At 37.0% G+C, this 19476-nt stretch overlaps 1 long non-coding RNA gene across 1 annotated transcript in view; it reads left to right on the top strand.

Moving 5' to 3' along the window:
* LOC136155208 (uncharacterized) overlaps nucleotides 1-18743 on the top strand; it is a 35601-nt gene extending 16858 nt beyond the window's left edge. Inside the window, exons 3-7 of the long non-coding RNA XR_010660722.1 lie at nucleotides 1549-1627; nucleotides 7408-7719; nucleotides 9565-9695; nucleotides 16601-16699; nucleotides 18648-18743. This is a non-coding gene — a long non-coding RNA (uncharacterized lncRNA). The remainder of the gene's footprint in view (nucleotides 1-1548; nucleotides 1628-7407; nucleotides 7720-9564; nucleotides 9696-16600; nucleotides 16700-18647) is intronic.
* The last annotated feature ends 733 nt before the right edge of the window (nucleotides 18744-19476 follow it).

The following is a 19476-nucleotide window of genomic DNA, read 5'->3' as shown; positions in this document are numbered from 1 at the left end:
ATTGTGATAGAGAATTAGCATAGTTGTAGTGATACAACTGAGGGACTGAGAGAGGAAGGTTTCTTTTTTGGTGAGCACATCTGTTTTGAACTTTTCCAAAAAACAGCAACAATAATGATTCCTACTATGGCAATAAAATCATAAGGACATTGTATTTAAACAAAACTATGTATGATTCAAGGGTAAGTTTTGTATGTAAGCTTTTTAGCTGTATATACTTAAAGCTATTCGTTATAATACTTTAATTATCTATTGAAGTATACATGCTCAAAAATCTTTCATTGATGGGTGCATAATCATAAAAAGTTTGCAAATCACTCCGTCTATTTTCTGACACTTTTTCCTCATTGAAACAATTACTCTTACAATACAGTTTCTTATACCAATGTTACAGTGTCAACTATGGAATTCTGGCAGTTGATGATAAAATATTGGCAGTACTTATTTTTAAAACATTTCCCACATTTTTCACTTCCACATTGTTTGATCTGTAGTTACTGCTTTGTGTTCACTTGAAGATCTCAGTATATGGGGGAAGCAATAACTCCTACCATCATTGTGATCTTTAGTGTTTGGAGTAATGTTTAGCTGAAGTATTTGGGAAAGCTAACTCTGAAAGGTACTGCTGACCTGTAATAGGAATAACTTTAGGGAAGATTGTTCTTATTGTTTACGTACTGGTGCTTCTTAAAAAAAGCAGATGCTCTTTCTCTTTACAGGATGCCATACTTTACATAAACTCATTATACTGTACTGACATCTGAATTAATATAAAAGTTTAAATTCAGATGTAATTTTCTTTTTGAAAGTTTTTGAGAACAGCTTTTATATACCAGTTTCACACTGTTATGTATCATGTGTTGTTCAGTTGCTCAGTCATGTCCAGGTCTTTGCTACTCTGTGAACTGCAGCATTGCCAGGCTTTCCTGTCCTTCACTGTCTCCCTGAGTTTGCTCAAACTCATATCCATTGAAATCCATGATACCATCTAACCATCTTATCCTCTGTTGTCCCCTTCTCCTTCTGCCTTCAATGTTTCTCAGCATCAAGATCTTTTCCAGTGAGTTGGCTCTTCGCATCAGGTGGCCACAGTATTGGAGCTTCAGTTTCAGCATTAGTCCTTCCAGTGAATATTCAGGACTTTAGGATGGGCTGGTTGGATCTCCTTGCGGTCCACTGGACTCTCAAGAGTCTTCTCCAACACCACAGTTCAGAAGCATCAGTTCTTCAGCCCTCACCTTTCTTTATGGTCCAAGTAGATACATAACTTGCATTTGTACAGTTTTCCTAAATTTAGGGATCTGTTTTATAAAGTTAGATATGTTAAAAAGTTGAACTGATGCACTGATGTCCTCAGTATATGAATATGTATATGTATATGTATCTAATTCTCACATAAGAATGACTTGGCATAGAAAAAAGAATGATTTGATATAATCCTACTTTTAAATGGTAACCATAGAATGGTTAATGTTAAATTAATATTAAAAACTAATGTTTTTTTTTTTAATAAAAATAGATCTAACTTGGTTACTTATTTTATTTTAGCGAAGAATAACCAGAATTCAACAAATAGAAAAGGACATACTTCGTATACGACAGCTTTTACAGTCCCAAGCAACCGAAGGTTAGTGAATTGTCTCTTTTGTTTGTAGTTATAATGATAGGTGGTTGTTCTAAGAAAAGAAAATATGTATAATTAGCATGGCATCATTGAAATAGATGCTCTAGAGAATTGAGACACTTGATAAGCTTTTTCATTAAATTAAGTATAGATTTCAAAAATCTATACTAGTATGATTTCTTCATAACTTTTATGCAATTAAAGCTTATAGAGCCATAAATAGATACCTTACTTCAGTTATCTGTTTACATATAATTTGGCTACTAACAGTTTGTAAATAAGCTATCTCCTTGTGTAATCCATAGTAAAAGTTGATCATATACATTTATCTGTGCTTACTTTACAAACTTCATTAAAATGACAGTAAAAGGGTAAAATGAAAAAGCACAAATACCAGGGAAGGTGACAATAAAATTTGGAGAACTGCAAAGCAGATAAACAAATAATTCTTCTAGATTATGGTAGAGAGCTGACCCCAGAGTGAGCAGTAGGAGGTCACAAAGCAACTCATTTTACACTGTGGAGTCCTGAAAGTTTCCAGAGTTGGTTACACTAGGTACTTCTGGAAATGAGGATTAAAAAGGGGGTTAAAACCATATTTGTCAGCTCTTCAGCTGAAATTTGGTTTTGATCACTACACAGAAGGATGGGGTATAAAAAACCATCCCTTCAGCTATCTGTTTATAGCCACTGAATTTGGGCACTTGTCACTTTGTTTATGGGTAAATAAAAAGAAAACCTACATGGAACTTAAATGAACTATTGCTGAATAAGGAAAAATAGCATGTGGGAGGCTCAGAGAAAATAAAGTATTTCTTCTTAAGTCAACTACAGGATGACCTGTCTCTCTGCAATAAGAGCAAAAAGTGTTGAATAAAAGTCCTCATTGAACAATACAGAATTGTTGCTAGGAAAAATTGGCTCAGTATTTGGGGATATACCAATGCAAAGTTTCTAATATGCAGCCAGATTGAGACTCACATTCCAGATCATACAGGAAAAAAGAAGAGAATGCAAAGAATGAAATATCAACCTAGTGCTTTTTTCTAACTATAATTACTAAAAACATGATGAAGTGCTTGTTGATATTTTAAAATGTTTATGAGATACAAAATAGTATGTACACTTTGATCCCATTTTTTAATATGCACAAACAGTCTTTCAGAAATAATATGAAAAGGCAGGTAACCACTGCTAATACCTCCTTGTTTTCTTAGTTTGGCCAGTTTTGTAATGTTTTTATAGTAGCTGCACAGCTTTTAGAGTGAGAGAAAACTTTTGTATGCGAAACAAATCTGACGTGTCCTTTCATCACCAGCATGCTTCCCAAGTAGCTCGATGGTAAAGAATCCGCCTGCCAGCCCAGGAGACGCAGGTTCTATCACTGGGTCGGGAAGATTCCCTGGAGAACGAAATGGCAACCCACCCCAGTAGTCTTCCCTAGTAAATCCAGTAGAAAGAGACACCTGGTGGACTACCGTCCATGGGGTTGCAAAAGAGTCGGACATGACTTGGCAAGTAAACCACAGCAACAGCACTTACTGCCAGCCCTGAGAATCTGACCGGATAATGAACAGTTCTGTTTGGAGGCAGAAACTTAGTGCAAGCCCATTTACACACAGAGAAGACAACTAATTCTAATGTCAAAAAGTATAATTTTGAAAACAGTGTCTTTTAAGACTCTGGTCATGCATGCCTTGCTTTTTAAATCTCTTAGAAGCTTTGGCTTCAGTACATTTGAATTTGAAATATGTAGAAACACGTACTTGCTAAGTAGTCAAGTTCAGTGTAATAGTCATATTGCTAAAAGTAGTTTAATCTGGATGTTTTAAGTCAGTATGAACCAAATATTTGTAATATACAGACTGTGTCCTTTTTGCAATATTAACTCTTCAGTACTGTTTTTTTCTTTCCAAAATAAAACAAAACTATCTCTTTACTCCTTTTTCAATGTCATTGGCATTGCTGTATGTGGCATTCTGGTTATTATGGCCCCTTTGGGTTTCCAGGGTAGTTTATCTGTGGTGTTTTGTTTTTTTTTCCCCTTGATCAAAATTACTATACTCTATTTTTAAAACTGTTTTTAGAGAGGCAACTTTTGTTTTTTATTGAGCAGCACTGCATTTATATTTTCTTTTTATATATATTTTTTCTGCTTTGAGTGTTTGCTGTTGTTTTTCTAGCTTCTTTAGTTATAGTTAGCTTTTATTCACCATCTTTCTTGTATTATGATTTTTACTGTTTGGCTGCATCAACAGGGTTGTTTTTTTTTAAATTTCTAAATCAATATTTACACTTATTTTTTCTACTTGATTGACTCTTTCATGTGTGTTAAATAGCCTTCTTTGCTGTTAGTATTGCTGCACGGGGCTTCTTTTGGTCATCATTTGCCTGGTATAATATACTCACTGTCAGTACATTTCCAAACGTTACCAACATTCTGGCCTCTAGAAATTCCTAAGAAAAATTGTCATTTGTTAATAATAGTTCTCATTATCAGTACAATTATAAGTTTATTGCAGGTTGGGGGCTTGTTTGTGTTTTTTTATCTGTTCAAGATTTCATTTATATCATTGGATTTGGGACCAACTGTCTACCACCATAACCTAGTCTATTCTTGTTTCTTTTTGTTATAAAAATGGCCATATTTTTCATAGCCTTAAGTCGTTACATTTATTCAGTGAATATAAACTAAAAGAAGGTATCATGTCTTATTTAAGAAAGAAAGGTTTTTAATTTTACTGTTTGCTGTTTCTTTATTACTATCAGAAGGAGAAGCTAGAAAATGGAGAAAACGGGATCAGATACTCATAAATTAGTTCACATACAGTACTGAGAAGAAAAGATGTCTGCCAAATAATTTCTCCACCATGAAGCATCTTATAACACTATCTTTGCCCTACCTGCTAACAATTCTGGTTTAAGATCTAGATGCAGGATATAACTCAGATGATATAACTATTGCACTTGATTCAAATCTCAGAAGTTCCAAGAGGGTACATGAGGCAACCAGTCCTACCACTTTCTTTTGTATTCTATAGGTTATTTACTGACAAATGTATACCATTTGGGGGGGAGGGGCCCCAAAAGATGGGAGCTATAAGGAAAATTGTGGCATGATTTAATAGTCTCTAGAAAATAGCCAATGAGAAATAGTTTTTAAAATCCCATGCAGAGTACTCTTATAACTCATTAATAAAGAGACAACCCAACTTACAAATGGGCTAAAGATTTGAATACACATTTCACCAGAAAAATTCATAGGAATGGCTAATAAGCACATGAAAATAGGCTCGACATCATTGGATGTTAAGGAAGTCAAGTTAAAACCACAATGCTATATCACTCTATACTCACTAGGATGGCTGTAATCATGAGGAAAACAATAAGCATTGGCACGGATGTGGATAAATAGAAGCTGTCATATGTTGCTGATGGGAATGTAAAATGGTTCAGCCACTTGGAAAAGTTTGGCAGTTATCTAAAGTATTAAAGGTATAGTTACCATATGACCCAGCAATTCCACTTCTAGCTATCTAAGAGAAATGAGCACATATGTCCACACAGAGACTTTAATTTGAATATTCATGGAAGTATTATTCACAGTAGCCCAAAAGTAGAAAAATGCAAAAGTGTATCAACTGGTAAATCAATAAATAAAATGTATACCGTTACAATGTAATACTACTCGGCAATTAAAAGGAACAAATTGTTGACACACACTATAACTGAGGTGAACCTCAAAAACATTATACTGAGTAAAAGTAGCTAGACATGTAAGTCCGTATATTCCATTTACAATAAACGTACAGAAAAGACGAGTTTACAGAGCAGAGTCATAGTTACTTGGAGCTGTGAGTGGGAATGGGGATTACCTATAAATGAGCATGAAGGATCTTTTTAGAATGATGAAAATGGTCTAAAACTGAAATATAGTGATTCTTGGTAAGTTTATTCAATGTCATTGAGTTGTACACTTAAAGTGGGTGAATTGTCTTAAAGGCATTTTAAATCCAACGTAACCAAAGCACAACTAATGATGGTCTCCTCCTAAGTCCTCCTTGTGACCCCCACATCCTCCAAATCCTCCTTCTCCTTTAGTATTATCTGTCTCCATGAATGGTACCACCATTATTCAGCTGTGTGAGCTAAGAAACAGAAGAGTAGTTTGTGACCCCAGATCTCTTCTTCCACTCACTGTATCCAGTCTGTCGTGCAGTCCTTCAGGTTGACCTCTGTCTCCAAGCATCAGTGCTTCCCTGGGTGTAAAGGACTGTCATCTCCCACTTACTTTAATATTTAGTCTGCAAGTTGATCTCTTGTGTTTCCCATCTTCTTAGACCATTCAAAATTTGAGTTTAAACGATCAGAATACATGCACCTTTTTCCTTTAGAGTATTGGTTATGTGGGGGCATGAGTGCCATCTGAGAATCACACTAAAATTCAACAAAATCATTAAGTTCCTTTTTTTAACCATCTCTCTGTTCTACTCTTCACACTGTAATTCTTTGATATCCTAGAGCAAACCACGTTTCTCCCATCACAGCTCCTTTGCATATGGTCTCTATTTCCCTAAATTTTTGCATGTGGTCTCTGTTTCCTTCATCCTCTGCCATATCCCGTTTCCTAGAACTCCTGTTTATATTTTAGATCTCAGTCCAAACAATACTTCCTAAGAGAGCACTTCCCCTGACTCCCACAATGTCTGATGTCCCTCTGTTATATATCCTTATAAGCAACTTGTGCTCTTTTTTCAGAGTGCTTGTCGAAGTGTTTAACTTTACTGTTGTTTCTTTCATTATTTGATAGCATCCCTGACTAGACTAAATCTGGAAGAGTGCGTTGAACGATGCCTGGGTTTGTCAGTACTGTGTTCTCCAGCCCTATTGCAAGTAACTGACATAGCACATACTCAATAATTACTTTTATATTGACATCTTCAGTGATGTCAGTGTCAAATCTTTGTAGATTTAGTGCTCGTTGATTCATTTTTTCTCTTCACTGACTTTGTATTCTCTGCTTTAGATGATTTTGTTGAATTTTGTGGTATCACTTTCCCAAGGTACTGTTTTTTTCTTGTTTCTGAATTATTGGGACTACTTCTCTTTTGCCTATGTATAACTTACACTTGTTTATTGATGGAAATAGTATATGTAAATTATTTTAAAGTCACATTTTAAATGGTCTAGGAAAGCTTTATGTTTAAATAAATTCCAGTGGAAGCCATTTTGTAACATAGTTTTCCATTATTATGTCACAATTTTTAATGTGTAATTTTTAATTTTGCCTATAATGTTCCTAGAGGAGGCACACTGGTAATTGTTTCTATAAAAGATACTTGATTATTTTCTTTCTTTGATTCTGTGGTGATAGTTTTCAAAGTGACTGCTTTGTACTAGATATAATCTGTCTTGAAATTACTGCTTTTACTGGATATAATCTTGCCCTTTCACTTTACCTAACAGATGGTGGTTACATTAGAAAAGGTTTTGGTTTTATTCATATTAGAATCTAAGAGCTTATCTGTTGGTTTCATATTACTTTTATTAGCAGATGTATATAAAAATATATGTGTGTGTAAGTATAAATATACTTACATAGAAGGTATTTATAAGCTATAGTAACTGCTATATTTGCAGCTCTATTAAATACCAGAACCATGTGACCTTGCGGAAAAGACAGTTATTTGCTCTAGTTGGGTTATGTCCCCGATAGTGATGTGAGCACAGCTGGTGGAGGATGGTGTTTCTGTGGGTCTCAGAAAACCCTTTGCCTTGTGCAGCCCTAGTGTTCGAGGGACACACTTCACTTTGCTGTGACCGAGACAGGCAGCTGACAGCCCGCTGGAGGCTATGGAGTGCAGCTCCGTGCTTTTGTGAACCTGTGTCATTGAGGCCTTCAGAGCTTTAGAGCAAGAAAGAAGGAAAGCTGTGGGCTGAGAAAGCATGCACCGTTTTTGTATGTATTGATGTTAACTCCATATTAACAGAGGTCATCTCAGAGCAAGCATGAAGCTGGCTCACATGAAGCCGAACGGCAGAATGAAGGTCAAGGAGTGGCAGAAATCAACATGGCAACTGTGGGTAGCGGTCAGGTAAATAGATTATTTTATTAATTTCTTTTCTAGTTAACTATTTAAATATTTTAAAAGAAATACTGAGTGAGATGATTCTCACATGACCTGTTTCCTTCCTAAATGGATATCTCCAGAAGAATTCAGTACTAAAATGCTATGTCATTTTTCTTTATTATATTTAACTATGAAGCTTTCAAATTTCCAAGTATATTTTATAGCTCTAAAGTATGTGTCTCTGTTTTAGCCTAAAATGATTAATGTGAGTGGAGTTTCTTTGAAAAATAAATACTAAGCTGCATTTTGGTCATATGTGATTTGACCTAGTTATTACTGCTTGCATTGAATAGATTTGCTCTTTCTCTGTGGCATTCTAAGATATTTTTGTGTTTTTTAAAAAAATCATAAAGAGTTAATATTTTCATCTTCAGTTGTATTCCAGGATTATAGAAACCTAGCATTTAAATAAACAATTCTAATGCCCATTAAAATAAAAGTAAATAAATACCCTAGTCATATTTACTATTATCATCTTTAGCAAAATTATGGAAGACAATTTTTTAAAATGTAGAACATTATCTTGTTGTGCTGCCATCAGTTTTCTATTAGAGTTTGATTGGAATGTATCCTAATGAGTATTTTTCTTTGGAGTGTTCTGTATTCTCCACATTTTTTCAAGCAATATTTTATGTTTTAAATGAATGATTTTTTAAAATACAGTTTCAACTAAGTTGATTTTAAGGAAATTTTCTTACTGTTGATATAAAATATTCCTTTAGTGCCTATAGATTACTTTTAATGATACTATTTATTTGTTCTATTAGTTCATTAAAATTTAAAGCTTAAAATGTCTCATACTTAATTTAAATATTTAAATTTACCACATTTAAACAAAAATATACTTCATTTTAATATTACTGGTCCACATTGTACTGGATAATACTCTACAGATGGTAAATTAGGGCAAAAAAAAATTATATTCCAATAGTACATTTGGGTTCTTTGTCTACTACTTAGGGAGTTCTCTGGGATTATCATGTGTTCCTACACATATGTAGAAAGAAGTTCTGTCTTCTTGACAAAAATCTTTTTTTTTTTGCTTTAGGATTAAGACCCACTATTAATACTTTGGGGTCATATTTCAATTATTATATCCTTTAAAGCCTCACCTAGCCAATAAGCTCAATATTTATTTTTTTAATTGAATTCTTATCTCATTTCTTATATCAGAATTTAACTCTGAATATATTAGATTTAATGTCAAAGATGAAAACTTTAAAAAACAGTTTACTTATTTACCTATGTTGTGTCTTAGTTGTGGCATGTGAGATCTTCTTCCCTGCGGCATGCGGGATCTTCTGTTACGCCGTGCAGGCCCAGAAGTCGTGGCCCTCGGACTTAGTTGCCTTGCAGTATGTGGGATCTTAGTTCCCAGACCAGGGGTCAAACTCGCATCCCCTGCATTAGAAGGCAGATTCTTAATCACTGAATCACCAGGGAAGTCCCCCAAATGAAAACTGTTAGAAATATTAAAAGTTAAGGAAATGAGCATAGAGTTTTTATAATCATGAAGTGAGTAGGAAACCATAAAAGAACCATAGGCTTCATTTAAAAATGTAAGACTTTAGTGTGCGATAAAATCATAACAAACTTACAAGACAAAAACCAAAATCACATTAATGACGCTACAGCTACTTCCAGATCTTAATGTAGATAAGAGGTGTGTCTGTGAGACTGTGATCCAGTTATGCCAAAATCCCTTTACCTGTCAGACTCTTGGGGTTTGTTCATTTCTTTTGTTATTTGCTCCAGAGACAAAACAGTTGACACTAACAAAACTGAAAATAATCTCTTTGACTTTCTCAGAATCACAGTAATATGATCCATCAAGCTCCTGCCCTAGTGCCCTTGGGGAAGGAAGTTCATTGTACCTCACCTGGTTTCCTGCCCACAGCCACTCTGCCAGAATGATCTTTCACGAGTAAATCACCCTCTTGGTAAAATCCTTTGTTGGCATCCATTGATTCTCAGAAAAAGACAAGCCTTACTACGACCTGTATAACCTGGCTCCTGCCTAAACTTGCCAGCTGTCTGTCACCCTTTGCTCTCAGCACGCCTGCCACGCTGGCCCTTCAGGACTTCCCCTTGACGGCTTCCTCTGCTGCAGCCTGCACACCATCTGCCCATTCCCTCTTGTGCCTTCTCATCCCACTTCACTCAGTTAACAGCAGTCTGTGTGTGTCTGAACTTTAGCGTGATTTCTCTCAAGAGGCTTGAACTGTTCACATCCCATTACAGGCTGTCCTCGCTTGTTCTTCTCACCTTGAAGACCACATTTGCAGTTTTATATTTATTTATGTGGTTATTTCTGTTCTCCCTACTAAATTGTAAGCTCCAGAAAGACAAAGATTCTTTCCAGTTTTATTCATTTTTATATCCCCACAGTCCCTGATAAATAAATAGTAGATAATAGCAATGAATATATGTAGGTTGGAAGGGATAACTAACATCCCTTCTAGAAAGAGGGATTTTTGATCTGTGATTAATCTCCCTTGAATGTTAAATGAAAAGAGAAAGCTAGAAATAAATTATATGGGCTAGATCCCTACTTGCTTAGTATATAACTTTATGTGTAATTCATTTATGAATCGATCTCAGCTTTTCCATTTAATGTTTAGAACCAGATCTCTAGTGAGACAACCAGTAAGTAGTGATGAAGTTCAAACAAGACTGGGAAAGAGATGAAATGGTAGGAGAACCTTTTCCACTGCCAATAATATGTTTTTAAGCCTGTTATTATGGAAAATTTCAAATATATACAGAGGCAAACAGAGTAATAGAGTAATCTGCAGGTACCCTATATACTTTGTCCTCTGATTTTATTTTTGGAAAAGATCCCAGACATCATCATTTTTTGCTTAAATATTAAATACTTCACTGTGTATTTACAGAATATAACATTTTTTTAATTGAAATGTAGTTGATTCCTAACATTGTTAGTTTCAGGTATACAGCAAAGTGATTCAGTTATATTGTATTTTTCCAATTCTTTTCCATTTTAGGTTATTACAAGATATTGAATAAAATTCGCTAGGGCTTCCCAGGTGGTGCTAGTGGTAAAGAACTTGCCTGCCAGTGCAGGAGACAAAAGAGCTGCGGGTTTGATCCCTGGGTTGGGTAGATCTCGAGGGCATGGCAACCCACTTCAGTGTTGTTGCCTAGAGAATCCCACGGACAGAGGAGCCTGGCGGGCTATGGTCCATAGGGTCACAAAGAGTTGGATGTGACTGAAGCGACTTAGCATGCACACATGCACATACTATAAAGTAAATCCTTGTTTATTTTATATATATCAAAGTGTATGTATCTGTTAATCCCATACTCCTAATTTATCCCTCCTCCCATTTCCCCTTTAATAACTATAAGTTTGTTTTCTGTGTCTAAGAATACTTTCTTTTAAATTGAAAATACAGTTGATTTACATTATTGTGTTAGTTTTAGCTCTACAGCAAAGTGATTCAGTAACATATACATATTTTTTGGATTATTTATATCTGTTGATCCCATACCTTTAATTTGTCCTTCTCTGTCATCTGTGGTAACCGTAAGTTTGTTTTCTGTGTCTGTGAGTCTATTTCTGTTTTGTGTGTAGATATATTTGTATTATTTTTTAGACTGTACATATAAGTGATCTCATATAATGTCTGTCTTTGTCTGACTCCCTCACTTAGTATGGCATTCTCTAGCTCCATCCATGGTGCTGCAAGTGGCAGTATTTCATTCTTTTTTGTGACTTCTTAAACCATTGTATCTTCTTAAAACCATCATCTGTTGATGGGTACTTGGGTTCTTTCCAGGTCTTGGTTAATATAAATAGTGTTGCTGTGAACATTTGGGTGCATTTATCTTTTCAGATTAGAGTTTTCATCTTTTTTGGATTTATGCCCAGGAGTGAGATTGCTGGATCATGTGGTAACTCTATTTTTAGTTTTTTAAGAAACCTCCATACCGGTTTTCATTGTGGCTGTACCAATTTATATTCCCACTAACAGTGTAGAAGGATTTCCTTTTCTCCACATGCTCTCCAGACTTTTTGCTTTGATGGTGGCCATTTTTAATTTGAATTTCTCAGTAATCAGTGATGTTGAGCATCTTTTCATGATTTGTTGGCTATCTGTATGCCTTTTGAAGGAATGTCTGTTTAGGTCTTCTGTCCATCCTTTGATTTTTGTTGCTTTTATTTTTTATTTTTATTTTTTTGATACTGAGTTGTATGAGCTGTTTGTACATTTTGGATATTGACTGTCAATCAAATATTTTCTCCCAGTCTGTAGGCTGTGTTTCTGTTTTGTTGATAGTTTTCTTTACTGGAAAAAAATCTTTTAAGTTTGACTAGGTCCCGTTTATTTATTTTTGCTTTTATTTGTTTTCCCTTGGGAGACTGATCTAAGAAAATATTGCTATAATTTGAGACTATGAGACTATTTTGCCTATGTTTTCTTCCAGAAGTTTTATGGTATCATGTCTTATACTTATGTCTTTAAAACAATTTGAGGGATTTGGGGGGCTTGTTTGTTTATGGTGTGAGGGTGTGTGCTGACTTCACTGATTTACATGTAGCTGTCCAGCTTTCCTAGTGTCACTGGCTGAAAAGACCGTCTCTTCTCCGTTGTGTGTTCTTATCTCCTTTGTCAAGGATTAACTGACTGTAGGTATGTGGGTTTACTTCTGGGTTCTCTATCCTGTTCTTTTGGTCTGTGTGTCTATCTGTCATGTTTCTGTACAAATGCCATGCTGTTTTGATTACTGTAGCTTGGTAGTATTGTCCGAAGTCCCAAAGCACTCTGCAGATTTAATGCAATTCCTGTCAAGATGCCTATGACATTTTTCACAGAACTAGAACAAATAATACTAAAATTTCTATGGAACTACAAAAGGCCCAGAATTGCTAAAGCAGTCCTGCAGCCAGAGGACACCTAGAATACATAACTATTATGCCATTATTACACTCCCAAAGAAACTAACAGTAGTTCCTCGGTAGCATCAGATTTCAAATTTGCAGTTGCTTCGTAAATGTCATAATTTTTAAATTTATTTGACACAAGGGCCAGATAAAGTTCATGCACAGAGATTGGTTAGTGTGTCTTTGAAATTTCTTTTAATCTATAGATTTCTTCTTTGTCTCTTAGATTTTTGCTGTATATTTATTGAATAACCAAAGTTATTTGTCTTCTCAAGTTTTCCATAGTCTGAATTTTGCTAGGAACATCTGCATGGTGAAGTTTGACCTATCTCTCTGTCTTCTGTATTCCCTGTAAATTGGTATTGGGTCTAGCAATGTGATCAGATTTGGTCTCAGGCCCTCATTCTATGCCTGAGACTTTCATAGGTAGCATAGTGGTCTTCCACCAGAAAGCACATAACATCTTTTTGTGATATTCACAGCATTTATACTTAATGTCTACCTTTATTAATTCACTAAGGGTTGTAGAATTAGCTGTAGTACTTTAATAAAGAGAAACTTCTCATCTACTGTTGGGCCACTTCCGTGTACCATCTGTATGAAAAAAGGCAAGGTGAGGAGGGTGCTTGCTTCTTTTGCTTCTTCTCCCTCTTACACAGTTTCACAGAGAGTTGGAGACTGTTGCTACCTTTATGGTGAACTTCTTAGAGTCACTTTGTTTTGTTTTGTTTTCTCAGAAAAATACTGTTTTTTGAGTCCCTTCCTAAAGTGAGCAAGTAGATAATAGAAGAGGGATTTGTACCCAGCAAGTGTAGTTGAAATTGACTGTGTCCCAGCTGTACTGATTGAACTGCCAGGCATAGTCCTTCTTGGGCCCCTCGGCACACATTTGAGTGCCTCTGATGGCAGTGGATATTGAAAGGTGGATAAAGGAGGACCAGAAGATAGAGAAGTGCTTGATTCTAATGTGTGTTGAAAAGGAGATGCAGGTCAGAAGCAACAGTTAGAACCAGACATGAAACAACAGACTGGTTAAAAATCTAGAAAGGAGTACATCAAGGCTGTATATTGTCACCCTGCTTATTTAACTTATATGCAGAGTACATCATGAGAAATGCCAGGCTAGGAGACTCACAAGCTGGAATCAGGATTGTTGGAAGGAATATCAGCAACCTCAGATATGCAGATGATACCACTCTAATGGCTGAAAGTGAAGAGGAACTAAAGAACCGCTTGATGAAGGTGAAAGAGGAGAGTGAAAAGGCTGGCTTAATATTCAACATTCAAAGAATGAAGATCATGGCATCCTGTCTTATCATTTCATGGCAAGTCGATGGGAAAAGTGGGAACAGTGGCAGATGTTATTTTCTTGGGTTCCAAAATCACTGCGAATGGTGACTGCAGCCATGAAATTAAAAGACACTTGCTCCTTGGGTGAAAAGCTATGACCAACCTAGACAGCATATTAAAAAGCAGAGGCGTCACTTTGCTGACAAAGGTTCATATAGTCAAAGCTATGGTTTTTCTAGTAGTCATATACGGATGAGAGATTTGGACTGTAAAGAAGGCTGAGCAGTGAAGAATTGATGCTTTTGAACTGTGGTGTTGGAGAGGACTCTTGAGAGTCCCATGGACTACAGGGAGATCAAACCAGTCAATAGTAAATGAAATCAACCCTGAATATTCATTGGAAGAACTGATCCGGAAGCTCCAATACTTTGGCCACCTGATGCAAAGAGGCAAGTCATTGAAAAAGACCCTGATGCTGGGAAAGATTGAGCACAAGAGGAGAAGGGGGCAAAGGAGGATGAGATTGTTGGATGGCATCACCAACTCAAAGGACATGAGTTTGAGTAAACTCCAGGAGATAGTGAAGCTTGGCATGCTGCAGTCCATGGGGTCACAGAGAGTCAGACTTGGCTTAGCGACCGAACAATGATAACCATTTCTTACAGGTTACTGCTTCTCTGGTCCCTCTGAAGGATGTTGGTGCAGACTTAATCATAATAAAAAGGCCCAGGAAAGATTCTCAAGACTCAAGTTCTGGCTTATAGGTAGTATGGGTATGGGAATGTTCTCTTGGAATCTCCTTATAATAAATCCATCTAGGTTTCTAGCTAGAGAGTTTGGGAGAGCAGAGTGGAGAGTGTCCCAAAATCAAGAATCTATATAGAAAGATACTAAGTCTGAAGCTTAAAGGTGATTGATGTCTACACTGAAATGAATGTCAGAACATGTTTCATCGTAGACATGGGTTTTTCCTTGCTTTGTAATGTAACCTCTTGTTTCTCTTCTGTTTCAAACAATATGTTAGTTATCTATTGCTGCCTGACAAATTTAGCAGCTTAAATCAGCAACCATTTATTGTCTTTGTAGGTCAGGAATCCTGGTGCAGCTTAGCTGAGTGCCTCTGGTTCAGGGTCTCTCATAGGCTGCAGTCGCCATGTTGGCTGGGGCCACAGTCATTTCAAGATTTGATGAGGGGAGGATCTGCTTCTAAACTCACCATATGACTGTTAGCAGGCCTGAGATGTCCAGGCTGTCGGCCAGTGGTATCATTTCTTGCCACCAAGGCCTCTGCAAAGAGCAGTTCATAGTGTAGTATCTGGCAATCCCTCAGAGAAGAACAAGAGAGGGTGTCCAGGATGGAAGCCACAGTTTTTGTAAACTTATCTTGAAAGTGACTTCTCATCATATCTATAGCAGTCTGTTCGCTAAAAGCCTTACACAAAATCTGGCCTACACTTAACCACAGGAGTAGTTCACAAGGTGGTGAATTCTAGAAGACAAGGCTCCTTACGGGTTGTGTTACATCCTCACCACCAGAAACAAAGTATTTAGATATCCTTAAAGACAGTATGCTTGCTTCAGCATAAGGAGTCATTCATTTCCTCCTGTAGATCAAAAGCAGCCCTTTGCCAAAATTTCCTTAAAAGTCTCCCACCTGCTCTCTTTATCTTGAGTCTTGGTCCCTCAACTCCATCCTCCTTATTGCAATCAGAAGAAGCTCTTAATCTCCAAGTGAGTCAGTTTCTCTGTCTCTCTCTCTCTGTCTCTCTCTCTCTGTCTCTCTCTCTCTCTCTCTCTCTCTCTCTCTCTCTCTCTCTCTCTCTCTCACAGGCACACACACACGTACACATTCTTTGTGACCTGTGCTTAGGGCCTCTGCCTCATCTGGGCTGCTGTGTGGCTGACCCTCCTCTTTTTTAAGGAGACACCTCTCTGTCGTTCACAGTCAGACAGCCCTTTACTCTACAATCCTGAGCTGAGTGCCCGCCACTCCTGTCTGCACACCTGCGCTCGTCACGGCACTGTGTGTTTACATGTTGAGCAACCTGTCCAGGCTCCATATGCAGCGAGGGTGGGGGTGTCTTACTCACTTACATTCCTACAGACTAGCATTGCACCAAGAAAGGACAGAAATGGTATGGACATAACAAGCAGAAGATGCTAAGAAGAGGTGGCAAGAATACACAGAAGAAGTGCACAAAAAAGACCTTCATGACCCAGATGACCACGATGGTGTGGTCACTCACCTAGAGCCAGACATCCTGGAGTGTGAAGTCTAGTGGGCCTTGGGAAGCATTTCATCACTCAATGGGGCTTTCTTCCAGCCAGTGTATATTTAGCTGAATATGGTTTCATGCCTTTTGATTTGGGAAAGAATATTACTCTTAGAATGTCTTCAGTGTTTGGTTTCTTCTACATTGTACTTTGTCTTTTACAACAGTTTTTTTTTTTCCTCCTTCAGTCTTTCTCTAAATTCTACTCAAGTTTATAGATAAAAATACTCATTTTGAGCAGTTATAAATGTTCACACTTTAATGGTATATTTAGCTATTTACCCTAAAGACAGTTCATTTGGAGTATCTTAGCATGAAGCTAGCTATATTTATCTATAATCTAAATTATACTGTCTATAATTTGCTTAATTTCTAGGGGTCAAGTACACGAATAGATCATGAAACAGCCAGTGTTTTGAGCTCTAGTAGCACACATTAAGCTCCTTGAAGGCTGACCAGTCATCTGGGAACCAAGGTAACGGATTATAGAGTCTTGTCGCTAGAACTCTGAGTGCTCTACTAAAACATTCTTCATGCTTCTTTTAATTTTGGCTTAAGTATTCTTTTGTTTCCATCATCGCAGTCTCTTAAAGAAATGACAGCCAGGTCTCTGCAAGCATCCTGAGGTGCAGCCCACAGCTGGCTCGCCCCCCTGAGCTCTCCCCTCCCCGTGACTTTCTGCCTGGCTGCCCTGGCTGCAGTGGTGCAGCCCTCCACTTCCCACCCTGCTGCACAGTGACCCTCAGGGTCCTCGCCAGCCTGCAGAGCTCTTCTTGGGCTTTCCTTCTTTACAGAGCGTTTTCTGACCCAGGGCCCTCGCGCCTGCCCATGCAGTCTGTGTCTGCCTCCTTTGAAGCACTACATTTGGAGCACGGGGACTATTTTTTAAACGGTATATTTTCCATTACATCTAAATACTTCCTTGTTTTCATAGCATATTCTACATACTCTTTCTTTACTTTAGTAATATAATGGCTCTGAGGAAAAGCATTACATAACTAATGTCGATATAAGAAATGAATTTTAGAGTAGCAGTGATATTATTAATATAAAACTTAATCCTTTTAGTAACTCACAATAGTTACTACTTGGGATCACTAATATGCCAGTAACTGCTAAGACTTGTATGTAAACTATCTCTGATCTTTTCCAAAACCCTTTGAATGTGTTATTCTTGCCCCTCTTTTAAGTGAGAATACTAAAGCCAAAAAGATGGTAATTAAATTAGAATTCCACCCCAGTCTGTCCAACACGAGTAGTTTTTACTGTAAAGAAAACCTTTAATATATAAGAGTACTATTGCTTGAAAACTGGCAGCTTGAATACCATTTCCTTTTGGAGTGATTTTTGCATGATAATATTAAGACCTTACTACATTTTTGAATGCCAGCTACTGTCCTGTATACATGTGTGACTTTAGTTAATCTTCACAAAGAAAACCCTATTAGGTAAATTACTCTGTTTGGCAGCTGAGACAGCTGGACCTCAGAGAACTCTGGTAACCTGCTTGTGTCACACAGCTCACTTGCAAATAGTAGGACATTACCAGAAGAGTCTCAAGGTGGCTAAAGTTGCCCCTGGTTTGGAACCACTAATTTATAGATATGATGCATTTCTATAATAGCCTCAACTTTCACACAGTAGCTCTTGCTTTTAAAAAATGCGGTTGATCACAGGACAGGATGACTGGGTGCTATTTCCTGTTTCTGATCTGCTTCTGAGTAAATTCTTGGAATTTACAGGAAGGGAGTAATGATGCTTACCAGCTGCTTAAAAAAAATTAAATAAGAATATTGACTTTGTATCTCTATATGATCAGGGATCATCCCTATATGATCCCTTTATGAGAAAATACTTTTACATGTATAAGGGAGATATCATAATTTTAACAATATTATAATCTGGTGACGGTTAGCAATTGCTTAGAACCAGTACTTAGTAAATAGTAATTGCTAAAAAACATTTTACTGATTATGGTTGTAGATTTTAAAAAGTAAAATTTTTAATTGTGTAAAGAATTTTAGATAAACCACATTTCTTGCTCTGTATGTGTTGGTAGGTGTGTGTGTGTGTGGTGGGTGGGGGAGATGTGAGAAAGAGAAAAATCAGTTGATTGTCTTTCATTATGATAACAGATTTTCACCCACTGATCCAGATAATAGCAGTTTAGGTATGCAAGAACCTACTGTCTCCTTATGACTATATACTACCACTACTAATATTTACTCATAAAGAAGATGGTGATAATGATTATAGCAATATGGATTTTGAAATAACGCTCATTACTTCATCCTGGAAAGAGATTTTTGTTTTTGTTTCTGTTTTTGTTTGAGTTACAGCTAATATCCCATTCATCACTTCATTGGTGTTGGCTTTTGGCTATTAAAGTCATAATTTTGTTTCTAAACTCATTTGGCCCACAGGTGGAAATGGTGTATTCATTGTTGTCAATGCTTGGTACTCATGATAAGGATGATATGTCGTGAACTTTGCTAGCTATGTCTAGCTCCCAAGACAGCTGTATATCCATGCGACAGTCTGGATGTCTTCCTCTCCTCATCCAGCTTTTACACGGCAATGACAAAGACTCTGTGTTGTTGAGCAATTCCTGGGGCGGTAAAGAGGCTCTGGCCAGGGCCAGTGCAGCACTCCACAACATCATTCACTCACAGCCTGATGACAAGAGAGGCAGGCGTGAAATCCGAGTCCTTCATCTTTTGGAACAGATACGAGCTTACTGTGAAACCTGTTGGGAGTGGCAAGAAGCCCATGAACAAGGCATGGACCAGGACAAAAATCCAAGTATGTTCCATATGGTGCATGTGACAAAGCAAATGTAAAAGTTTTTGAAATGAAAAGTTTTTTAATTAGGACGGTGTCTTTATGAATCAGAGTGGGAAATTCATATTAGCCACCTGCACCGCTCACATAGTTTAAAGCTTAATTTCTCTATTTCCCTAGGAAAAAAAGTTAGCAAAGGGAAATGTTGTGTGCACTACAGTACAACCAGAAAATAACAGAAAATCAAAGTAGACTTAAACAGTCATAGCATAGTTGATCTAGAAAGAACTTGAGCGATTATGTTCTCCTTCTCTTGAGATTAAGCTCAGGAAAGTGACTTTACGTAAGTTCCTTCAGCTGTGAGTGACCAAGCCATTCTCTTATATTTGCATATCGCTTTACTCAGTGGATGCAGAGCTGTGTTATATCTGTTATTTGATCCTTAGAACAGCCTTGTGAAGTAGGAAGAGA

Source organism: Muntiacus reevesi, unplaced genomic scaffold, assembly GCF_963930625.1.
Source record: "Muntiacus reevesi unplaced genomic scaffold, mMunRee1.1 SCAFFOLD_49, whole genome shotgun sequence".
In the NCBI taxonomy this organism is placed as follows: domain Eukaryota; kingdom Metazoa; phylum Chordata; class Mammalia; order Artiodactyla; family Cervidae; genus Muntiacus; species Muntiacus reevesi.
This window is presented reverse-complemented; position numbering and strand designations above follow the sequence as displayed.